A 14,821-nucleotide genomic window follows, 5' to 3' on the forward strand; every position below is an offset into this window, starting at 1 on the left:
GCAAGATTGTAAGCAATTAAAAACTGTTTTAATAAAACAAGATACAGTACATGGTGTTTGCTTCTACAGTACTTACATAGGTTTTTGTATACGAAAACACCTGGACTACGGTAAAGTCGTTACACTTTATAGCCCTCTATGGATTACACTGAACATTAATCTCACAACTGTTGTTACTGATTTTAGCCTAAAGGCAAGCAGCTCTGTGTTATGATGGGCTAAATCAAATCCTATTTAAACCATCTTCCAGAGTAGTAAGTGATGGATTCGTGTATGGATTTTTTTCTCTGTTGTTGATCTCGAAATGGAAAATTGTTGACAAACTGTTTAAGAATTTTACCTGAAATGTATTATAAAAAAAAAAGACCTGGCAACATAGTCACCTGTAAATTCCCATGCGGTTTATATAAGACTTCTGCCCCTTTGTCATAGCTCCATTCTTTCTTATTATTCATTTCATCAAATGACAAAACAGCAATACCTAGTAATCGAGACTTCATACCATCTTTGAAGTCCTCTGGTTCAAAATGAATCAAGGTAACAGTAGCTTACACAACGTTAATTCTGTCTGCACGACAACATGCATGGTGGTAATTTATATTTGAGCTTTCATTTTTCACGTGCATAGCATCCAATTACTACGAAGTTACTATGCATTATCACTGACAGAATATATGAATAAACAAAAAGATATATGGACATAAGGAGTTCTATTGTTATATTGCATCTATGGATATAATTAAACCATTTTAAGAGCAAACTCGGAGCCCAATAGCGGCATTGCCAGTTCTCTTGTGCCATTTTCAAAGCACACCTGGCTTGACCGCTTTAATCTATGGGCGAGCCAAGAAAGGGAGAAAAGGGTCAGCTAAGAAGTCATTCACCCGGATATGAACGGTCTAAGAATATAATCCTTTAATTTGATACTCTCTCTGAATTGTTTTCTTCGTACTTTTTGTTTGCAACCACGTGGTGACAAGTTGAAACTCTTAAATATAACAAAGAGCAAAATTATTATAAAACGGTTAACACACTAACAGAAATAATCTTAATTTTGATATCAAATGAATTAATTTCTCAATTCTGATAGATTATTAAAAGACAGGATTCTTTACACAGGATTTAATTAACTAGGTTTAATATGGTATATTTACGTAGGTGATTGTATTGATTTAGAATTTATTTAATTAATCGACAAAATTGATTTTTTTACAACAAAGGTTGTGTTAGCAAACGTGGTTATGGTGACTTCGTCAGAAGAAGTTAGTGCTCTCACAAAGGATTCAACGAATTAGCTAATTCAGACCATTTTCATGTCTTCCTTTATAATGTTATCAGTATGCTTAATACCCTTGACCCAATTTCCCTTGCAAATCTGAAACAAAGTCGTTTTTGATATGTTGGCTGCATCTGTGACACGTTTGATTGCTTGGTCAATTCCAAATTTAACAATTTCATTATCATTTTCCCATTTAAAAACACTGATAGACATTGTATGCCATTTTTCTTTCTTTCTTCATGGTTTTTACGGAAGGCTATTGTGCAAGACAGTGAATGAAGAAGCTAAGCTTCATGCATTTAATAGGATTTGACAAAAGGTCTCAGTGAACTGACCCAGTGAAGATGTGGCAACGTGTATGCCATATCTCCTAGTTTGTCATTTTCCTTCCCTTGCCTTAGTGAAGCGAAAGCATCGGCATTAAGGAGAATCGGCACCGCCGCAAATGAGTTTTGGTGACTGACACCTCAAGCTGCGCGTTGGCTGCCCTTGTGGATCTGGACCGTGGGATGTATATAAATCCAAGGTTAACCCAATCACACTTCTACGGACCGACCAAGGGAAAGGCCCGTGCCAACAAGAAGAGTTGGCTGTAATACACTACGAACTAACGAATCACATTATCATTTGTCCAAAAATCGTCAGTATGGCTGCTGAACGGAAATCCGACAACCTCGACATCATCTTTGAATACGTAGTTAATTCTAATTATCCACACGGGGCTTCGAAAAACGAAAACCGCCAATATTCGAAGACTAGCAATAAAATATTCATCTAATTGTGGTCAGCTGTACTACCACCACATAACTGTGAGATCATCTACGTCTGACGCTGGTGATGTAAGAACTCCTCGTCATCCGAGACCGAGGAGAACAGCGCAGAATCATTGCCAGTGTTCACCAAGGTGCTGGCAACAGCGACACGGCGCGTTGTATGAGGGGTTTCGTCGGCATACACAAGACCAGAGCCAAGATCCTGGAACGCTTTTATTGGAAAAACGTGAGCGCCGATGTCCGTGATTTTGTCACTGCATGTGACAGATGCCAGAAAGTAAACCCCCTTCAACAAACGGAAGTTGCTGAATTGCATCCTGTGCCTGTCCCCAGCGAGGTAATGGTGCAAATCGGCGTCGACATCACTAACATGCCCAAGACAGAAGACGGATAAAGCTGTGTTGTTGTCGCCATGGACTATTTCTCAAAATGGCCAGTGGCACGTGCTCTTAAAAACCACACAGCCGAAAGCGTCGCAAAAATCCTTGCTCGAGGAAATCATCTGCCGTCATGGGTGAGTCAATGTCCAGATAAACGATCAAGGACGTGAATTCGTAAATCAGATATCATCTGCGCAAGGCCAATATAGAGCTGCATCTGCGCTACATGACATGACAGGCACGAAGCAGCACGTTACTAGCGCCTACCATCCTCAAGCCAACGGCCTTGTCAAACGCCATAACCGGACCATCAAGGATTCTCTCGTCAAAAGCCTTGAGAACCGTGAGAACTGAGTAGACTGTATACATGCACTTCAAAACACGCCTCGACAAAGCTTACTCCCTTCAAGGTAGTCTACAATCGGCAGGCCGTCCTTCCAGTTGAGCTACAACACTGTAAGCCCCGTGACGACGAGGTCATCGAGGAGAATCCGGACGACCAAGCAGCCACGATTGCTGCGACCGTTAATGCCTTGACATCCATTCGGGATAGGATGTTGTCAAAGGTCACAGCAAACATCAATACCGCACAACAGACGCAGAAAATGCAGTACGGCAAACGGCGCGAACACACATCGTACAATGTCGGGGACAAAGTCCTCTTGAAAAATCTTGTTGGAGTTGACAGGAACGGCGCACTGGGCCATACGTCGTCTCAGGTGTGTGTGGAAAGAACACATATAAGCTATTAAACAACAACGTCGAACTGAAAAAAAAGGTCAATGGTACCAATTTGGCGAGGTACAACGAACCGTAGATATCATCAAAGCGCCAAACCGACGACCAAGCTGCTCCACCCAAGAAGCGCACCACGACCGATAAACAGCCTGCACGTTCTTTTGAAGAAAACGTCCGTGGACAGGACCCAAGTCAGCCCTGATTGCCAAGAATGTCAACGAACTCCAACAACTCATAAATTTTGTTAACTATTATCCTGTCCAAAAGATGTGTATATATATATATATATATATATATATATATATATATATATATATATATATATATATATATATATGCACTTGTATAAATAATAAAATAATCAACACCATTTATTCTGAGTGATTTTTGTGTCAATTCGTCCAGGCATATTCATAACCGCGGGCTGACGTCATCGATGACGTAACCGCTAGCGCGGGAATCAAGCGAAGTGAAAACAAACCAGAGCAATGGCTTACGATTACGTTAATTCTTTGGATGGAGCTGCTAAAACACGTTACAATATAAAGTTAAATGCTTCTGGTGAGTAATAAGATATAAAATAAAACTGTTCTAACTTCAAGCGACACTTGCAAGTTAAAAATGATGATAAACAATAATTATTTTGAACTGTTTACAGCACACAAGTGTAAGGTGTATTACTGCTGGCCTCATAAATCAAACGCCTTCTCTTGTCATTTCGCTCATACCTCTCAAGTTGTCGTTTGGCTTTGGCATAGCTGTCTTTCTTGAAAGGCAGTATGCATGGAATGTAGTCTGGGTGTTCTTTCTCAGTCATGTTGGGTTTACCTGTATTTTGGCAATTTAATATAAATTCATAATGAACACCAATAGACATACTGTTGGAACACCAACCACCAGAATGTTAAATTTTATTAAAATATGTTAAATTTCATAAATACCTGAGATAAAGTGTTCACTACAAATAACCCGACTCTTTGGTGGGGACCATTTGTGTCCATTTTGGTTCATTTGCTGGCATGCTGCAAGCCACTTATCCCTCCTATCCGGGCTTCTGCTACGACTGGGGAACTTGTAAAAATGCAACATCTTTCCTTGCATCATATTGTGATTCTTGCAGTTGAAAATAACACATGATGAAGGCATAATGGCGAATAATTTAGCTTTAACAGACGACCGTTCATGCAGCACCACGTTAAAGTGTGGTTTGTTTTCACTGCGCCACGTGCGGGAAGTCACGTGACTGCTCAGTTACCCGGATGGCCCGCGGTTATCAATTGCCTCCCGAAGCTCAAGCACCTAAAGCACATGAATGGAGTCTATAAGAGATAAAAAAAAAAGGGGGGGGGGGAGGAAATCTCGACAATCACGCACACACTGAAATAAAATGAGGTATTACCTCGCCGTTATCACTAAACCTTAAATGACAGTCTGTAACTTCAAATATTGTGTATTAGTGAATTATATGACACGTTAGGTCTTAAATACGAAAATATCGACAATCACACGAACACTGAAATTAAATAAAATTTTACCTCGCCTTTATCACAAAACCTTAAATTACAGTCTGTGAATTTTAACGTGTCATATAATTCACTAATACACAATACTTGGTCTTAAACACAAATTAAACTACTTTTCCTACTGCTGCGAAACCAGCAATAAAGGCATGATACATATTTGCGATGTCACATGAATTACTTATCATTCTGATGAGGGGGGTAACTTGAAAACAGAGGGGGGTAACTTCAAACCGGTTTCAAACTACCCACCAGGTAATCTGAAACCGGTTTCAAGTTACCGGGGGTAGTTTGAAACTGGGGGTAACTTGAAATCTTTACACCGGCCCTTCTCAACGAAGCTACATTAATTTTAAATTTCTTTGTATATAGAACTTCAATTGCCATTTTATTAATGAATAAATCTCTAATGTTTAATTCTTCTTTGATATTACCTTTTTACTTCTGTTCGATAATGTTGGCCTATCTTAAAAGCAAATATTTTTTTTTCTATATTTTCTTAGATTCGTTGACAACAGATGCTACTTTCTCTAAGCATTAATGTAAATTTTTAGTCAAGTCCCAGTCCTTTTATTTTAAATGAGGCTGAAATTGTGGTTTATGTCCTAAAATAAGACGAAAATGAAGAGGATTACTGTGTTGGAGTTCCATTCTTAGTCCATTGGGTAGTTGTTTAAACATTGTTTTCAAGCCAATAATAACAAGTACTCAAGTAACAAGTGTAGTGATGATTCGTTAGTATCTTTGGTGTAAAAACCCATTAAAACTTTATAATGTCTGCAAAGAGATTCAGTGAAGTTCTTCAAGTATTACTCTCCTCATTATTAACAAACTGTTACAGGACCTTGTGTAATTTTATGCTTGTGGCATAATCTGAGTGTAATTTCCTAGGCTAACATACTCATTAATATAGCATAATTTTAACATAATTCAAATCCTTTTGTCAGAATGGAACATCATATCAAAGGTTCCTTTGTAACACAAAACGATGTTGGTTAACTTTTCTTCAGAGCTCTAGCTTTGGAAGATAATGTTGCATCGTTACAATGAAAGTTGATCGACAATGATAAACATAACTAAGATTTTTCAAGATCTTCATGTGAATAAAAGCTTAAATTTACCATCAAAGGTGTTGAATGTGAATAAAAAATGTAAATATAGTGAAACATTACATATCAAACGTGAAGCCGATTTTTAATTTCATTATCCTACTTCTTCCGTTACTATTTATCATTGCTATTATCATACCCAATTACATTATCATCATCAACATTATTGTTACTAAATATGTAACAGAAGAAAATCATAAAGATTGGTAATGAGTTGAGGAAAGGGAACGGAAAGAGAGAAAGTAACAAGTGAAGAGGAGATAATTGAGTTTATCACAAAATCCTGTTTGCAGAGTTAAAGTTGCCCGAATGAAACAAAAGAGAGAGAGAGAGAGAGAGAGAGAGAGAGAGAGAGAGAGAGAGAGAGAGAGAGAGAGAGAGAGAGAGAGATTATATTAGACTATTCTTCAACAAAATCCTCACGCATGAAAACAGTAATTTTGAAAGTATTAAATTCCATTATAAAATTAACGTGGCTATCTATCAATCTATCTCTTCAGCTGAATAGGCACTTTGTAAAAATTGCGAGGCTCCTGTATTTTTTAGATATACAACGCATATAATTGTGGAATTTTAATACCAAAGATTCTAAGACACGGCATGGTGTTTTCTTCAGTTATGGATAGATAAATATGCAATACACAAACAGATATATATATATATATATATATATATATATATATATATATATATATATATATATATATATATATATATATATATATATATATATACTGTATGTATATATATGTGTGTGTGTATGCGTGTGTGTCTGTGTATGTATGTCATTTTTGCTACTAGATCATTGATTCCTGCAGATCCATATTTTTTCTAAAAGGATATGCAGACAAGTAAGCATTGCATTAAATACAAATTCCATAATAAGGTATTATCGCTAACAGGTTACACCTGAACATGAAATGCGCTTAAGCTTATGCCTGAAACAGCAAGCAATGTGAAGCATGAAATGTCTATTGTATCAGAGACAGAAAAGAAGAAGAAGAAAAAGAAGAAGAGGACCTTCCCAAACAGATGCCGGGATGAAAGGCGCAAGACTTCAAAGCTTCGCAGATGAGGCAACGATCGCCTTTGAGGAGAATCTCCTCTGTGAGAATGACCTAAGAGATTCTCCTTTTCATTCTGATATAGATGTCAAGACGTCCAAATCAGACAATATCCTCGAACAAGTTTTGTGAAAGATGTATTGTGTGCTTGTTCAATAAACAAAAGGTATTTCACATTCTTCAAATTTTAAAACCCTTCATTTGAATATTTCGTGAATCTTCAAACCTTTAGCATTAACATTCTTCCTTTAGTCTGGATGTACTTGTTCAATGAACAAAGGTTTTCTGCCATCTTCCATAAATCAAGAAAAACTTTTGAATTCAACATTTCATAAACATTCAGATCTGTACTACTAATTGTAAAAGAATAATACTATGAGGCCAAGGGCTCTAACACGGAAAACAGCCAAGTGAGGAAAGGAATTAAGGAAACAAATAGAATAGTGTACCTGGGTGTACCCTCAAGCAAGAGAACTCTAACCCTAGACAGTGGAAGACCATGGTACAGAGGCTATGGCACTACCCACTAGAGAAAAAATAGTGGGAGTTTGGAGTGATCTCCTAAAAAAGCTTCCTACCATAGGTAAAGAGTCTCTTCTACCCAAGCCACTGAACAATTACAGTGCAGTATGTTTTGGTCATTTTAGTGTCGTCAGGTGTATGAGGAAAGAGGAGAATGTGTAAAAGAATAGGCGAAACTATATGTATGTAGGAAAAGGAAAAATGAGTCGTAATCGGAGAGAGATCCGATGGGACCAGTAAAGGTCCTAATATTATTATTATTACTTGCTAAGCTACAACCCTAGTTGAAAAAGCAGGATGCTATAAGCCCAGGGGCTCCAACATGGAACATAGCGCAGTGAGGAAAGGAAACAAGGAAAAATTAAATATTTCAAGAACTGTAACATTAAAATATATATTTCCGAAATAAACTATAAAAACTTTTCACAAAACAAGAGGGTGAGGAATAAGATAGAATAGTGTGCCTGAGTGTCCCCCCAAGCAAGAGAACTCTAACCCAAGGCAACGGCAGATCATGGTACTGAGGCTATGGCACTACCCAAGACTATAGAACAATGGCTTGATTTTGGAGTGTCCTTCTCCTAGAAGAGTTGCTTACCATAGCCAAAGAGTCTCTTCTACTCTTACCAAGAGGAAAGTGTCCACTGAACAATTACAGTGCAGTAGTTAACCCCTTGGGTAAAGAAGAATTATTTGATATTCAATGTTGTCAATTGTACGAGGAAAGAGGAAAATCTGTTAAAGAATAGGCCAGACTATTCGGTGTATATGTAAGCAACATGGAAAATGAACCGTAACCAGAAAGAAGGATGCAATGTAGTACTGACTGGCCAGTCAAAGGGCCCCAATAACTCCCTAGCAGTAGTGTATCAACTACTACTACTACTACTACTACTACTACTACTACTACTACTACTACTACTACCTATCTAAAACATAGATACACAGATCTATATATTGATATATATGTACAGTATGTGTATATAATTATACATGAATCGAGCCGTATATACAGTAAATCAAAAAAAAATAAACTGAATTCTCTCAACTGCTACTATGTGGCTACAACTTTCACAATGTAGGTTATTAATTCCTTCCATATCATGTATATACCATCATAATCGGATCCAATAGTATTCAATAAGCTTCAACAGCTGACATCTCAGGAGAGATGACCCTTTTGATGGTGGGTTAGCAAAGGACTCTCTTTAACAAATCAAAAGGCCTAAGCGTTCCCGGGTGATGGCTGGTAATTGGCTTAGTGGTGCTGTTCCTCTGAAGGATTTTTACCTCTCTCTCTCTCTCTCTCTCTCTCTCTCTCTCTCTCTCTCTCTCTCTCTCTCTCTCTCTCTCTCTCCGCAGATGGGCTAAAGAGTCTTTGAGACATCCAAAATCCATGTAACTCTCTCTCTCTCTCTCTCTCTCTCTCTCTCTCTCTCTCTCTGTCCACGGATGGAATAAAAAGTCCTTGAGGTATCCAAAATCCTTGTAACTCTATCTCTCTCTCTCTCTCTCTCTCTCTCTCTCTCTCTCTCTCTCTCTCTCTCTCTCTCTCTCTCTCTGTCCACGGATGAACTAAAAAGTCCTTGACATATCCAAAATCCTTGTAACTCTCTCTCTCTCTCTCTATCTCCGCGGATGGACTAAAAAGTCTTTGAGACATCCAAAATCCATGTAACTCTCTCTCTCTCTCTCTCTCTCTCTCTCTCTCTCTCTCTCTCTCGCTCTCTCTCTCTCTGCAGATGGACTAAATAGTCTTTGAGACATCCAAAATCCTTGTAACTCCTTGTAACACACACACACACACACTCTCTCTCTCTCTCTCTCTCTCTCTCTCTCTCTCTCTCTCTCTCTCTCTCTCTCTCTCTCTCTCTCTCTCTCTCTCTCCGCGGATGGACTAAAAAGTCTGAGACATCCAAAATCCTTGTAACTCACTCTCTCTCTGAAATGAAAATCTGAATCGGTGAAGTAGACTAGAAGTGGCATTGCAATAGTAATCCAGGAAAGCAGAGAGAGAGAGAGAGAGAGAGAGAGAGAGAGAGGAGAGAGAGAGAGAGAGAGAGAGAGAGAGAGAGAGAGGTTTGATTTGATTTAATAATTTTATTGCGTTCAATATTATACATACATACAATGTACAGTATATATACATGCACACGTATACAGCAGAACACAAATGGCGCACCCCCTAGCAGGCTTGCATCGGAAAGTTTGCCTTAACAGATATTATTCCTTTTACTTAGACAAATAATAACAATAATGACATTAATAATAATAATAATAATAATAATATTAATAATAATAATAATAATAATAATAATAATAATAGTAATAATATGGCAAGCTAGGAAGCATTTGCAAAATTTGGGTAATATTTCTTAACTTCCAAAAACACCCTAGGATCCAAGAAATGGCCGAGAATAACATGGAATGACAAAGTTTTAATTTCTCTTCTAAAACGTTCAATTTCATTGCATTCTCCAATATAATGATGTAACCTGTGCCCATCAGATATCTCACACAAACGACAGTTTCTTATGTTGGAATTTCTATCATTTGTCACCTCCCACAAATACTTATATCCTAAACGCAATCTGCTATAGCTTGTTTGATGTTTTCTAGTATGTAAACCACTCTTTATGTAATTTGGCTCTGACCCCTTAGTGATATCCATATAATTGCGGAACGAGGCACTTTCCAGGTATACTCCCTTCAGATATTCTATATCTCGATGACGCTGTTGTTTTTCTATTTTATTTTTCAAACTTTCATATGACAGTGGGAAACTGTAGTCAACATTTTCTTTACAACAGCCTTGCTTTGCTAATAAATCTGCTTGATCATTCCCCGTCAAGTTACAATGAGATGGGGTCCAAATAAAATGGACAATTCGATTTTTCTTTTCAAATTTACATAAAAGTATTCGAATTCTATTTACTAACTTATTACTTCCGGATGACTCTGACACAATAGACTGCAAAGCCGACATACTATCAGAGACAATAGTGACACCACCCAACTCACTCTTGGCAATAGTAAGTGCGGCAGCGATTCCCAGAAGTTCTGTTTGTGTAGTGGAACAATGATTGCTTGCCCTGATTGCGAGAGAGCGTGATTCCTGTAGTATACCATCCTGATAGAGAGCAACTCCTGCTCCAGCTCGTCCATTCTCCTGCAAAGAACCATCTGTGTATAGGACACTAGCACTATGTGGAAGGGCACTGAACCTCCTGAGGAAGTCCTGCCTCAGCATCTCAATTGGCACATCAGATTTCCTATATGTGAGATCAGAAAAGGACACATTAATTTCTGGAAAATCCCAAGGCGGTAATTCTGGTACAACATACTGATTGTTATCCAAATAATCACTCACATTAATGGTACCCAAGAGTTCTCTAGCACTGTTTAACCACTTATTACATTTATCTTTCCCCCTTCGGATTCATTACGGCCTGCTTAAAAATACCCATCATCAGCTGTATTGAGAGACGTTACAATTTGATTTGTAGCTACTGCTTTGCTTCTTTGAGCAAGAGTTGGTAATCTTATTTCATGCCTAATAGTTTCAATTTTAGCCGTTCTAAGGCACCCAAAAAATTATCCTCATTGCTTCATTTTGGAGAACCTCGAGAGATGCCTCCTTTGTCTGCTAAGAGTAATTAGATTACTTGCACTGTAGTCAAATGACTGATCCTATCATAGAAATATAAAGGGTCCGGAGAACGGGGACAGAAGACCCAACACTTCCCCTTGCAACCTTTCTCAATAAGGCTAATCTTGGTTGACATTTTAGTTTTAGTTTGGTTACTTCATCATTCCTATGATTGCTCTGTCCAACAATAACCCCCATATATTTATATGTTGCTACCTCTTCTATTATTTTACCTTGCAGTTTAATAATATATTATATATATATATATATATATATATATATATATATATATATATAGAGGAGAGAGAGGAGAGAGGAGAGAGAGGAGAGAGAGAGATGGAGGAGATGAGAGAAGGAGAGAGGAGAGAGAGAGAGAGAGAGAGAGAGAGGAGAGAGAGGAGAGGAGAGGAAAAAACTCGCTCTTCAAAAAGTGAGAAGTTTTTGAACTCTAACTAGGAAACAAAAATATCTCATTACCTCCAAAGTTCCTCCCCCTCCGCTCTCTCTCTCTCTCTCTCTCTCTCATCTCTCTCCTCTCTCTCTCTCTCCTCTCTCTCTCTCTCTCTCTCTCTTGGATTACTATTTCATGCCACTTCTAGTCTACTTCACCGATTCAGATTTTCATTTCAAAGCTTACCATTTATAATAAGCTTACCATTTATAATAAGCTTACCATTTGTAATGAGCTTGCCATTTATAATAAGCTTACCATTTGTAATGAGCTTGCCATTTATAATAAGCTTGCCATTAGTATGGGTCGAGTCTATCTAAACAAGAGTGACGAACATCACTTGGAGTAAATGAGGTTTAGATTACATCATTCTAACTTCCGGAATTTTCAAATAGTTCGACAATGTCCATTCCTATTAGAATACTGTTATCAAGTGAAATAAGTGAGCGTTGATTACAGAAATACCCAACTTAGGTTGGTGAAATACTAATCAATTTCAATATCATAATACCAACCAAGCGATAACTAAATGTAACGCAGATTACTGTTCTTCTCTTTACAAAACATTACTAGATTGAAAATATTTGCACTAGATGATGATTTTCTTTCAGCCAAAAACACCAACCCTTCACATCACGTGAATTTACTCCTGAAGGAAATCTTTTCAATATCTGAAACGGGATTTTCAACCTTACGGTCCAGTTCCAGAAAACTGACCTCCTCTCCTTTATCTCCTGCCTTTTTTGCAAGAAACGTGTTTTGCTTTTCATCTGCTTCTAAACTGCATTACTCTAATCTATGCCTGAAAGTTGTTTTCGTCTAAGAGCTGCAACTAATGTAATTCTTTTATTCTTCCTTAAAAATTGTGTGATTCTCACACCCATAAGAGTTTTACATTTTTTTCCATGAAAAATTAAAGGTGTCTCGCTATCTCTGTATCTCATTGAGGAGGTGACTTTCGCCCTGAATTCAGACAAAATAACCTTCACTTCTGGACTGGATTTATGGATTTGGGCTATAGAGCCAGGCGTTGTGGCATGGTAGCCATTCAAGTTGAAAACCTACCTAAACCCATACCATATTATCATCATCATTACTAGATAAGCTACAACCCTAGTTTGAAAAGCAGGATGCTATAAGCCCAAGGGGCCTCTAACAGGGGAAATAGCCCAGTGAGGAAAGAAAATAAGAAAACAGGTAGAATAGTGTTCCTGAGTGTACCCTCAGGCAAGAGAACTCTAACCCCAAGAAAATGGAAGACCATTATACAGAGGCTATTTCACCACCCAAGACCAGAGAACAATGGTTTGTTTTTGGAATGCCCTTCTTCTAGAAGAGCTGCTTACTATGAGGTAAAACATTTCGAACGATTGCATTCATTCTCCATTTCTTCATTAGGAATGTACAGTTGAACACATGAATCCCCCCCGGCACCCCTAACTCTGAAGAAGTGCATCCTGCCACACCTTTACTTCGCGGCGATTAACAGATAGGAAGGGAGAGACGGCAAAGGTGGTGGGCGGGGCAAATCGCAGGAGCTTGTAGCGCAATATCTTAGCTACACGACAACCATAGTTGGAAAAAGCAGGATGCTATAAGCCCAAGGGCTCCAACAGGGAAAAATTGCCCAGTTAGGAGAGGAATTAAGAAAATAGACTACAGGAGAAGCAGTGAACAACTAAACACATTTTAAGAACAGTACCAGTATTAAAAATACATCGTTCATATATAATCCATTAAAACTTAAAGAAACCAAGAGGATGATAAATAAGACAGAATAGTGTACCCGAGTCTACCCCTCAAAGCAAAAGAACTCTAAACTCAAAAACCTTTGGAACCGGAAGAAATATTTTCTCGTAGCATCTTTACTAAGACAGAGAGAGGAGAGAGAGAGAGAGGGAGAGAGAGGAGAGAGAGAGAGAGGAGAGAGAGAGAGATGAGAGAGAGAGAGAGAGAGAGAGAGAGAGAGTCCTTTTTGTCAAAACTTCACTGGCTCTCCTTCAAAAGGATTATTCATCTTTGTCTTCACCAGCATCCTGGAAGCCCATCAAATGTCCTTGATAACCGGCATTAACTTCATCCCAAAGACGGAGTTGAAAAACGAGACTAGCAGCTTTTGGAGTCACCCTTGACTACGCCCTACTAAAGGTTGAATGAATATTTTAAATGCACTTAATATAATAATATATATTATATATATATATATATATATATATATATATATATATATATATATATATATATATATATATATATATATATATATATATATATATATATATACACGTATATACATACAATTCTTATGAAAATTGGATTCTCGGCAATTTTCCTTGAGGGTGTCATGATTTTAGGAAATAATCATAATACAAATTAATATGAGAGAGCGAACCAGAGAAGAAAACCCAACAAAGAGATCTCTTGAATACACTGAATTGTCTCTCATCGACTGAGAAAATTTTCAACATAAATTTTCTTCCGAATAAAAGGTCGGAAGATCCGAAAGAGATTCTGCTCCGTTTACAGTAATAACAAAATAAGAGCAAATTCCTGACTTGGGATATTGAAGGGAAATGCCAGGAATGAAAGATAAAATAAAGAAAGATAGAAGAGGGTTGACATAAATGTAAGAAATTCTAATTTCGTTTTTACATAAGAATTCTAAATAGGTCACTATTTTGAGATTAAAGACTTTGTTGTTTGGAGAACCCTTCTTACCATTTATATTATGTGGTTGAAGAATGGAAACAGCTGATTTGAGTAGTTTATTTGCAACACAATATGAATGGTCTCTTTATGAGCCAAGCCGCAGCCCTAATTGGAAGAGCAGGATTCTACAGGTATAAGGGCTCTTATAGGTAAGCAGGCGAGTCACAATACGGATGGGAAAAATAATCTTTATGTACTAGATAAAAAGTTTTTACGAGAACAATGAGAAAAAATAGATACTTTTATATAATCTCCAATTTATGATAAAGAGCAAGTGACTGGATATATATATATATATATATAATATATATATATATATAATATATATATATATTATATATATATATGTTATATATATATATATAATATATGTATATATATATATATATATATATATATGTATATATATATATAATATATATATATATATTATATATATATATATATATGTATGTATGTATGTACTATATATATATATATATATATATATATTATATATATCTATATATATATATATATATAATATATATATATATATTTCCTGTCACGCTCAGGGGGAAGGGAGTAGTCATATCCGGTGAGATGGGGTGCCCGAAAGTACACTCTGAAACTACACTCTCCAGGAAT

The sequence above is a fragment of the Palaemon carinicauda genome, chromosome 21, assembly GCF_036898095.1.
Source record: "Palaemon carinicauda isolate YSFRI2023 chromosome 21, ASM3689809v2, whole genome shotgun sequence".
NCBI classification, from domain to species: Eukaryota; Metazoa; Arthropoda; class Malacostraca; order Decapoda; family Palaemonidae; genus Palaemon; species Palaemon carinicauda.